Raw genomic sequence first — 11,288 nt, 5'->3', positions numbered from 1 at the left:
AGCTCTGGCACACTCAGTTATTGTTTCCCTGCTACTAGTAGGATGAACTACTTGTTCAGGTCATGCTGTGTCAAAAGAGTGCTAATGTGTTTATATAAACACTACAAGCCGCACCTGCTTTAAACACACTTTTTATTATTTTTTCCATGGCCAGTTAGAGCATATAAAACCCTTTGGTGCAGGAATGCAAAGAGGGAAAATATGCTACGGCTTGGATTTCATAAGGATTTCAAATAAAGTGAGAATATGAAGCTTAGAAGATATGCCTTTAAAAACATACCTAGATTTAAGCCCTTTCCTCTTGCTGCCTTATTTACAAGGTTTGGAGAGAATGGTAGCAGATAATTTGTCAGCTGCTACTGAATACCTTGAGGTTTTCATTGAGAACATCACGTACTACCAGGACAATGAAATGCACAGAAAGGATGGCCAGAAATGAGAGCTATTGAACATTTCCTTCGTTTTCTGGTTTATGTCACCTTCCTTGTTTATTGTTTTTTTATGTCAACCTATGTCTTTATAACATTTTTATTTGTAATACAATTTTTCACTTCATCTGAACTGGCTGAAAAGAAGTTATGCACACATACTTAATAGTATGAAATATACAATGGCTGCCATATAAGTAGTGGTCCTGATTGGTTAATGAGGATTCTCAGATGTGTAATTATGAGACCACATCTGCACAAGTCAGACTCCTTTACCTAGGACATTCAAACAACTATGATTTTATAAAAGCAATAATATACTGTAGCATGTGTATTGTCAACCTCATACTTCTACTATGTATAATGCTTAGCTAAATGACACCATAACAGCACACCAGGCCCTGTGTTCACTGAAAAGATTTATAAATACAAATTAACAAAAAGTATGATCCTCACATTTATTATGGCAAGTATAAAATGAAATATATATATGTTCTAGTCTTGATGAATATGAATTAATCTAATTAATGAAGTCATGAAAAAGTTCAAATACCTAAATATAACATATATCAGAATTTAAATGACAAAATGAAATTGTTAGAAAAATGTTAGTAGAAAAAGGCAGTGATTTAAAACAAACAAAATAAAGAGCAAAAAACCTGTTTAAAAAATTCCATTCTATGGGCTAAACTATATGCAAGATGCATTTTTACTTAGTATTTGATTTCCCATTACAGCCTATATGTACTAACTCTTTAAAAGCTTTTCAGTCAGCCAGGTCTATAGGAACAGATTAAAACTAATTTAAATATTTACGTGGGAGTTAAAAATGTGATAAACCAGAGTTTTAGCACAAAAATGACTTTAAAAAGATAAGGCGTTTACAGCAAATCCCACAGTTGTCTGGTTAGGTTAATATTAATTAGCACAATGGTAATAAGCCCAAGGAGCTTATTGAAATTAGTGTGTTGTTCGTATGAAGAAGATAAAAAGATACAATCAAGTCTTCTATGGCTTAAAGCCAACTCTAGGATGTTCCCACCAAAGCTGAAATCACAGGTGGAACATTAGCTCTGTTTTTAAAAGGACCCAACTAATGTTTAAGGCTGGGACAGCCAGTGTGACATGAAAGAGTGCAAAACACTTTAAGTTAAGTTGATCATTCAGTGTGCCTGTGGCACCAGACGCTATGTACTGGAGCTCCTCATATCCTTGAACACTGTTAAACCCCCTTACAAAGGTTTTAAAATGAGATTTCAGGAAAAGTAAGGGAAGGGCTAGATTGTTCAGGTATTTTGCACATTCTCACAGCGCATATAACAAAGTGCAAGCTCCATCTACTAGTACTATATAGTACTGTATTAATTGCCATGAGCTGATGGCCCAGGCAGCTTGCTTTTTGGTGACTTTCAAAAGTGTCTGATAATTTGGGGTGCCTCAGTTTTCAGACGTGCAGGACTTTAGTCAAATCCTTTAAAGAGTTTCAAATTGAGCACTGAGAACAGAAATGTCCAAATAGTCCATTAAATCTCCAACAGTTAGTTCTTGAGGCTTCCAGTTTAAATAAACCTCTTTTATGTGGCGTCTATTCCTCAGAATATGGCACTTGGACCTTCAGCTTTCTCCTCTCAGCATCCTTAACCAGTTAGGCTATGTAAAATATTTGAGCAAAAGTGGGGAAATCTATTTGAGTCTATTAAGTATCTAAATGTGAGCAGTTCTTTTCGGGCACAGAATCATAAAATCATAAAATCCTATCAAAGTTAATAGGGGTTTTTCTATTAGTCTCAAAGGGGAAAGAATTTCCCCCCATATATTTCAGATTATGTTTTCATTCAGATTATCCATTTACTGTTTTCAGTTAAGGCACCAATGTGCATAGAGATGTGTAGGAAAATCCTTCCATTGTGAAGTTTCTATCTATGGGTTTCCTACTGGTTGGTGTTCCAGACCTCACCAAAACCGCAATGCACAGTGGAAGACAGCATTCAATAGTGATAATTTGTTCATCAAATTCTTAGCTCCACACAGGGGAGAAGCCAGTGAGACAGGCTAGCCTTCTCCATTGCACTTCCCCTTACCAAGCCAGTAATGTCCCCTGTAACTTCTCCGAGACTGGGAAAAATAAAAGTGGAGTTGCTGCTTTCCCTCTAAAATCCTTTGTGACATCCAGGTTATACTAATTAATGGATGCATCTACATGTGAAATTAATTTGATGCAATAAACTCCAGTGTGGTCCGTGCCTGAATATATTGCTTCCAGGACCACAACACATTGTGCTGGGATGGCTCAGCCCTGGCTGGCAGAGGGTCCAGGATTTCAGCCTGCCAGCCTGGGGCTGCTCTGCCCTGGCTCAACGTGCTGTGGAGGGGCTGGTAGGGGCACAAGCGCGCTCCAGTGTGGGGTTAGCCAGTAGACTGCCTCACGCTGTAGCACCCTCATGGCCTAGCTAGACCTGGTCAACATCTACATATGTATTATGGCAGAGTAAATAACTCCACCGTAGGATAGTACCTGAGTTGTGCAGTACTATCCTACAGCTAATTTAATTAGTTTGCTCCATCCTAATAGCAGCACACATGTTGATGCTGATGCTTTACTGCGGAGGTAATTACCACTACAGTAAATGTCTCATGTATATGTGCCCAATGGGTGGTATGTCGGGCAACACAGCTGGATGGGACATTTGGACCCTTTGAAATTTGATTTAACAAATTATTTGTAAGGTGATTTTTAACTAGGAAACAGAGCAGTACTGACACTATACTTACAGACTTTGGTTCTGCACCTATACTATAGAATAACACAAATGTGTTACTGTGACTCTAACCATGATTCCAATGGTCAGGAACAATAGTTTCGCTTTGTGTTTTTGTGTGTGTGTAGTGGGGAGGAGATCTGGTTGTGTGGAGGGTTAAAGAGCTAGCATATGGAGCCTGAACTAGTGCAAAGTGCAGTTTCAGTTCTTCCCCCCTGCCATGGGGCCCATACTAACCTTCATTGTTGAGAAGAAGCCACCAGCTGGATCAAGATTTGTTGCTATATTAGAAGCAGGAGTCCAGATCTCATTGCTCCAGGCAAAGAATTGTGAACAGCTGCTTCTCTTGAGAAAGGAGATCCACAGCAGTGAATTGTGTTTGTGACCTGTCATTGGGTGCTGATGCAGCCCAACAAAAGGGAAGTTTAAAAGGCAGTTGTTAGGATCCAGAGTGCAAAATACAAAGGGAAAGATAATTAATGATGACTTTTTTCATTAGTAGAAAGAAAATGATTCTTGCAGAAAGCTGTGTGACCTTTACACTTCAGACTGTAAGGGAAGACACAACATTTTGAGATTATGTTAATGCAGTGTGAATGAATGACCTATGAATTAACATGGTCAGACTAACTGAACCAAATCAGATCCAAGCAGTTTAGATTTTGCCTTGCCTTTTGCTAAATTATCTTCAGTAAAATGGCAAATTAACTGCATTTGCCCCATCAAAAGAAGTATTCACAAAATATCAGTGAGGAAACAGGCAGACAGACAAATCAGTAAATAAAACCAAACAGTTTTTGAGGGATACATCAAACATGTCTATAAACTGACCTTGCAATAAGAGGGAGTGAACTTTGTGAGGAGAATGTCCGTGTTTATGAGCTACTGCTTACTATCAAAAGTATTCTTTGTTTTTTCTTCTAAAGTGTTTCAAATACATTACATGTGGAGTTCAGACATATATATGGAGTTCCAGTGAATTGCAACCTGGAAGGTTGTTTTGTGATATATTTACTCACCTAGATAGATTGCACAGGGGGGCCACTAACCTTTAAAATTGGACCCAAAATTGTGGCAAGATTACCTGACAAAAGTAAGTTAAATCAGTGACTGAAGGAATGCGTATCTGGGGTATGGGAATTCCTTAGGGGGTTTATTACATTTTCATCCTCATCCATAACAAAGAAAGTAAAGATTACAAGCTGTTATGGCCAGCAACTCTGCTTCTTAGTATGTTACTTTCTGAGTGCAGAAAAGAAGGTTTGTTCTTCTTCCTATTTTTCCAGCTCAGTCTTAACCCAGGCTCCAATTAGACCAACCTGGGAGCTGTTCTGATTTGCACCAACTATCCAATGTCCCCAAAACCACACACCAGATGGAGATAACTAGACTGCAGCATACTCTGAGATGCCCCTCTCCACCCCTTTCCTAACCATTTGGAATAAGCACAGTGAGAAGGGAGCCAGAGAAGTTGGCTATGGCAGCTGTCTTCCCTCTGGCCATTTCCCTATGGCAGGAGAATTCCAAACAAAGCCACACAAGAAATGTTTTTTTCCTGTTATTTAGCTTAGCCTGCATATGTTTCTTTCCCAGACCTGAAGAAGGGCACTTTGTACCCAAAAGTTTGTCCAGTATTTCTCCCAACTATACAGGTGGTCCAATAAAAGATATTACAAAAAACAAAACAAAACAAACAAAACTTGCTTCTTGTATAATCTGTTTCTACAACTCATTTGAATATTCTCAGTTGTGAGTCATTGCTAGGATTACATTACTTGGACTATGTACTTGGTGACTTTCTCTTTCATAGGTGGGTTTTGAAAATTTATGTGACTATAACGTCTCAAAAATCATAGAATATTACTTTACTTTGGAAATGGCAGCATGAAAGCATAGGCACAGGCATTCAAAAAGCCCAGGGCAGAATCAGCCAGCATTAAAATGGTTTTCTATAAGCAGTGCAGTTTAGATCGGTAGCGAACAGAACACACCTTTGCCCTTTGGTGGGAGTAGGAGGGGCAAATCTTAGACTCAGTTCCACCATTTTTAATCCAGTCTGTATGTGCCAAACTTCTGTTTTCTTATGGGTGTAGACCAGTTTCTGATCACTTATACTGGTAGAAGTGTAACATTTTCTTATGGATATAGATCAGTTTCTGATCACTTATAGTGGTAAAAGTGTAATGTCTCTACCTGGCCAAAATGTTTATTTCTATTTCTGTGAATCTTCTCAACCACACTCTACATTTTCTAGAAATTGGCTGATTAGTAGAACATGAAATTAGAATTTTATGTATTCCTTTATGTGTGTATGTAAAGCTAAAGAAAAATAATATTAAACATGTCCACATGAGAAGCTTCAGGATAGCATTGTTAATGCTACTTGATGGGGCTATGAGAAATGTCACTGGCTGTTTCGTTTTGATGCTGTTTCAATTTGTTTCAAGCTCAAAACAGCGAAATTGAAATGAAATGAAAGCTTTGAAATAGCCTCGAAACAGAATGAGGGCAGTTGAAACGTTTCAAAAGTTTCGAAACATTTCAAATTTTGAAGCTGAAGCTGTGCTTGCCTCCAGGGAAACAGAAAGTAAGGAGAGGGAGAGGGAAGGGGCAGAAGGACTGCTCTGATATTGACTGTGACTGTTGGCTGCTTGAGATGCTGCTGGTGCTACTGTGCTACTTACTAAGTTATTACCTGTTGTCATTTAAAGTGGTGGACTGAACTGAGGCTGCAGGGGAGGAGGAGACCTCATTGAGGCACACTACCGTGTCATGTAGAGGTCCCAGTGCCAATGAGGGTGCACCTTAACATACACACACACACACACACACACACACACACACACTGCCACACGTGTCACAAGTTTTGCTTTTCATCAGCTTGAGGTGCAGTTTCCCAGAAACCCCTGCACCTATCTCCTTGAAACTTGGTAGACTTCATGCCCTGAGAAGGGGCTACCATCTCTGCTGTTTTTATCCAAATCTGTGAAAAAAATGACAAAGTTATATGCAGTTTTGCACTTCCCCATTATAGCCTATGGGTGAAATGTCAAAACTGTCAAAACAGCAAAATGGAACAGTGCTTTTGTAACGAAGTGAAACTCAAAACAAAACTGTCCCGTAGAAATGGTGAAACGGAAATCAAAACAAAATGGTGCTGTTTCACACTGCCCTAGTAGTTGAATTGTAGCATTACATCAGCAGTGCTTCAATCTACTGTTGTGTTTTTCCTGTTTTAGCTTGGATCACATTCATTAATTTTTGGACAGTTTTAAATGAAACCATTCAATTTTATTAATTAAAATTAATTATTTCCCATCAGAAAATGGTGTACATCCTCTGGTTTGTACTCACCAGTGTGTAAACAAGATCTGCTGTTTTTTTTAGAAAATGGCTCTGATGTATAGCAGGGTTCAGTACTCTGTGTTATAGCATCTTGGAGAGTATGTAAGAAGTTAGAATTGTAAGTACTTTTAGTGCTATCTGTCCTCCTTTTTCAGGCCAAAGAGCCTGATGGAAGAAAGAAGAAGTAAACCACTATCCAGTCAGACATGCAGCTTTCTTGTCTGGTTTTCACTGATGTGGCAGACAGCAGAGATGGACGCAACTCCACAGCTAAGTGAAACTCAACAGACGTGAGGATTCATATGGTCTATATGTCCTGGGAAGCCCCATTTTACAGACTGCCCTGGAGAAACTTGCCATAGAAGCTTGGATCAAAATGTCCAGGCTCAAAGTCCCATTTCCAGAGCAAAGAGCGCAGAGGCTCTGAATACTCTGGTACGAGCTGGAGTTTTCACAGCTTCCAGCCTCTCTGCTGTGGATCTGTGACTGATCCCCACTTTATCGCTCCTATATCCCAGACTTCCAGGCTCCCAAGACATAGCCTAGAAGATCTGACTTGGTTTTCAGTTCCAGATTTGCAGACTTTGGAAGCTTTGGATTCTCTCCAGGTTTGTCAGGAAACTCAGCAGGGTTCTATCATAAACTTACTTTGAAGTCACCAAAAAATCATTGAACCTAAAACTATTTTCTCATTTTATACAATCATTGTTTCATGTAAAATACAAATTAGTCTTTAGAACAGGGCCCTAAAGCTTTGTTCCCTCCCTTATCATGAATGCCACTATTCTAAACTGTTGGGCTCACTCTTCTGTTTCCTTTCTAACTCAGTCAACCTTGAATTCTTTTCTGTACAGCAGCACAGTTCTTGTAAGAAGGTTGGAGACAGCCCACCTTCACTCCCATCTACTTTAGCTGTTGCTTGGTAATTAGGACAATCTTCAGGAAGCAAGAAAGTTCAGGTTTGAATCTTCTCAGGTAGAAGAAGGTATCAAACCTGGGTTTCCCATATCTGGGGTAAATGCTTTGGAGTCTAAGTTGGTGTGCAGTAAAATGAGAACCACCATCTTTCCTGCCAGGTTTTAAAAGAAAAGAGTGAGCTCTGCTCAGTTCTTTGAAAGTAAGGCTATTGGTGTCTATCTTCAAGAGTAATCCGAAATGTGGTTTATTTTAAGTTATCTTAAAACTGATGGAAGAATGTTCTTGGCATTTTTGCTGACTGCTCCTGACTTGAGGCAACCTCCTATTCAGCAATCCGGTTGTTTTAAATCCTGTTCTCAAGTCAGCAACCTAAAGGGCTGCAAGCTGAAGTGACCCAGTTTGGATCAGAGGCGGGATGGAGGGTGGGTGGGCAGGCTCTAAGACCTAGCCATTGATGCCACTTATCTCCATTGTTTATATGGAGAAAATACCTGACACTGCTGCTTTTCCCTGCACGGCATGGGGAAGGTGCTGACTGCTGACCTGGGACCACCAAATGCCACTGAAAACACTCACCACCCAATGCTGTTGAAGCCCCATGTCTGGGGGTTGGATCAAAAGACTGCAGGCTAGATTCGGCTCACGGCTTGTAGATTCCCAACCTCTTCTGCTCTCATGGTGCATGACTCTCTTCCTGCCTAGTCGATTAACATTGACAAGTAACATGAAAATTAAGTATCTGAAAGTTAGAAGTCATAGTGTTTTAGGTGCCTGGTACTTTACTGCATTTGGTCCTAAGGCCAAGATATTCAAAAGTATTTAATTGTCTACCTGACCTGAACTTATCTCAATGGGAGTTATGTACTTAAAACCTTTAGAAATCTGGCCCTAAGTGACTTGCATTAAACCATAGAAGATATGTGTCAGGGCACTGAATAGAAAGTCTTGAGTCCAAAGCTAGCACTGCAGCTACTGGATTATATATTCTGTCTTCATGTCCTACCACTCCCACGTGCATATGGGACTGAGCAACAGGTAGCCACCATGTGCAACCAAAGTGCTCAGAGTTGTGGTCTAATAGCAATGTATAGCCTGGAGAGTGCCATACTTCCCTTTACTCTACTATGTGACTATCTTCAAGTTGTCCAAGGGTCCAACCCTATCAGTACAGCTAGATAAAAATCTCTTAACAGGATCACAATGTCTTCACCTAGATTTGAAGACTATCTGAATTCATTCCTGCTAGGGAGAAATTGTTAAATTCACATTTGACTGGACTGTAACAGAATAATCAACACCCCGCCCCACGTACTTTTATCCCCTGGGCAAAGCTGTTGTATGACTCTAACAAGTAGATTCATAGATATGAGGCACATGCACCATGCATTCTATTTCAGTAAAGAATGATTTTGAACATAAAGTTGCAAAATTATTTCTTGCTCATTTTGTGTTAAGTAAAGTATATCTGTGGAGCCTTGTAATATAGGCAGTGTCCTGCCCTCTCAAAGAGCAGGACAACTTTTTTTTGCTGTGTATTGAGGATGTAAACAGACTTTGGGGTTTACTGCTGCAAGTTGTAAATGATGTGTGAAATTAAATACTTCTTTGCAGTACTCTGAGAGAATACAGACAATGCAATCACTGCTGAACCGTACGATAGTTTACTGGAACAGTTACCTCTGACACATTCAACCACCTACCGGAAGCTTCCATAGGAGAAAACTATGTTATATGCAAAACTACTGTTATCCCATACTCACTAAAATATATTTTTAAAAACCTTGTTTGTGATGAATTTCTGAGTTTCTGGACATACTTAACCCCTTCGGGCAATCCCAGATCTTTTCACATTTTCCAGTGGATAGATAGGTAGGTAGATATCAACATGAAATAAAATAAGTTCTGGAAAGACTAGTGAGTCAGAGAGCTCACATGACACAAATAATGGCTTCTGAGGGAGGAGGAGAGTTTATAATGGCTCTCTTTGCTACTGAAAGGCTTATTCACACTGAAAATGTAAATTACATGATCCATCGACGATGGTGGTGAATGGTTTTATTTTAATTCAGGGAGACAGTTAAGCATAGCCAAACTTAGGCCCATTTCTAAACAACCATATTTTAAAAACATGAAAAATGGTAGCATTGTGATCAGTTGCAGTGAACTCTGCTAATAAGCAGAGAGAAAAAGAGTTGAAAGGAAGAATTAAAAGGAAGGCTTACCTGAGAAGCAGTTCAAACTTTCATGTATCTTTTAGGCTGGATGGAGCTGGAAACTGAATGTGCCTTTTATCCTGAAAGTCTGGACTATCACAAGATTTCATGGATTTTTTAAACTTATGGACAGATGAAACTGAGTTTAATCTTAAACATAGGGTGAACATTTGAAACCAGACTTGCTCAGGAGGTTGGAATTGGTGGGGAGAATAGAGAATGCAAGTATGTTTTTTTATTTTGTGGGAGAGAGGTGATATGGAATAAAACAATTGGATGACACAGGACATCATTTAAATCAGATGGCATCACTTTCTAAACATTTTATAGTAGAGTAACCCCACAATACTTCACAGTGCAGATTTTCCCTTCCAGGAAATTCAGCTTTCCTTGGACATTCCAGTTCTCTCCATCCTGGTTTCCATTTAATTCTAATTTGTCCATAAGGTATTGTTTGCTTAGAGTGTCACTTACCTTCTACTGTTTCTTTTCCTGATCCATCCTATTTATGCTAAAAGGTAAGCCTTGAGCTCTTGAGCTTCCTGATTTCTCTTTTGGTATCTGCTGCTGTATGCCTGATGTGACTGAACTGCAAATACAAAGAACGTTTAGATTAATTTTCTATAGTGTGGCAACAGCTGCCCCTCTTTGTCCTTTTCTCTTAATTTGTGGCAATGTTCAGTGCAGAGGCTGACTCAGGAGGTAAGAAATGAATGACCCTTCACACCCTGCTCAGAAGAAAGATGGATGCATAATATGATGAGACACTGCTGCTGCTACAGCTGTCATAATCTGTCCAGCTGTTGATCTCTTCCATTTATGGAGGAATCTGGTGCTTTACTTACAGCAGTGTTTCTACTTTCCGCTGTCTTTCCCTATCCCATCTAAATAGTTTCTCTTTTCTGTTTTGAGGATATTTTTCTTCAGTCTTTCAGACCACCACAAATTTGATGAGAAAGCAGATTTAATGAGTATGGATAGTAATGGATCCAGGCAACCCTGCACTAGGCCAAAGAGATGAAAGCCGTCCTTCACTGTAGATACAGTTTTCTGAAGAAGACAGCCCACGGCCTTATTCCATCTGAAGTAGGTTCATTCCCTTAAGGAGACAACAATGACCTCCCTTGAGTGAAACAAATGCAGTACATTCATCAGAGGCAGGCCAGGTTCTTTGGGTAGGTGTGATATCTTTTATTAGACCAACTAAATAATTGGAAAAAATGTTATTTGCAAGCTTTTGAGCACAAACACCCTTCCTCAGGTGATGGGAGACTCTGTTGCTGTTCTGAGTTCTCCAGAATTCCTGTTTCCCAATGCCAGACAAAGGGCATTTGTGCCTGAAAGCTTGCGAAGAACTTTTTTCCAACTATTTAGTTGGTCTAATAAAAGATATCACATCTACCCAAAGAATCATGCCTGCCTATGTCCTTATACCAACATAACTACAACCAACAACCCTGCTACATTTATCATTATACTTTTGTGATTCAAATCGGATATAAACCTGGGGTTTATATAGGACTGGTTCAGAGCTGCTGGAACATGCTGCCCCCAGTACCTGCTTATGGAAGGCAATCAAGATACCTAATTCTTCTGTAGAGTTGCTGAAATTCCTCAGAGGTGTA

The 11,288-nt window shown here is 39.6% G+C and overlaps 1 long non-coding RNA gene across 1 annotated transcript; it reads right to left on the bottom strand.

Moving 5' to 3' along the window:
* Positions 1 to 3,425: 3,425 nt before the first annotated feature.
* Positions 3,426 to 10,213, bottom strand: LOC109297834. Its single transcript, XR_002097434.1, has 3 exons — positions 10,138 to 10,213; positions 9,673 to 9,751; positions 3,426 to 3,573 (listed from the first exon to the last, which is right to left on the bottom strand). It is a non-coding gene; the product is annotated as an uncharacterized LOC109297834 (long non-coding RNA).
* Positions 10,214 to 11,288: the final 1,075 nt, after the last annotated feature.

The sequence above is a fragment of the Gavialis gangeticus genome, unplaced genomic scaffold (assembly GCF_001723915.1).
Source record: "Gavialis gangeticus isolate Ggan-Ray unplaced genomic scaffold, GavGan_comp1, whole genome shotgun sequence".
NCBI lineage: Eukaryota > Metazoa > Chordata > Crocodylia > Gavialidae > Gavialis > Gavialis gangeticus.
Note: the sequence above shows the minus strand (reverse complement) of the source record. Positions and strands in the feature narration are given on the sequence as shown.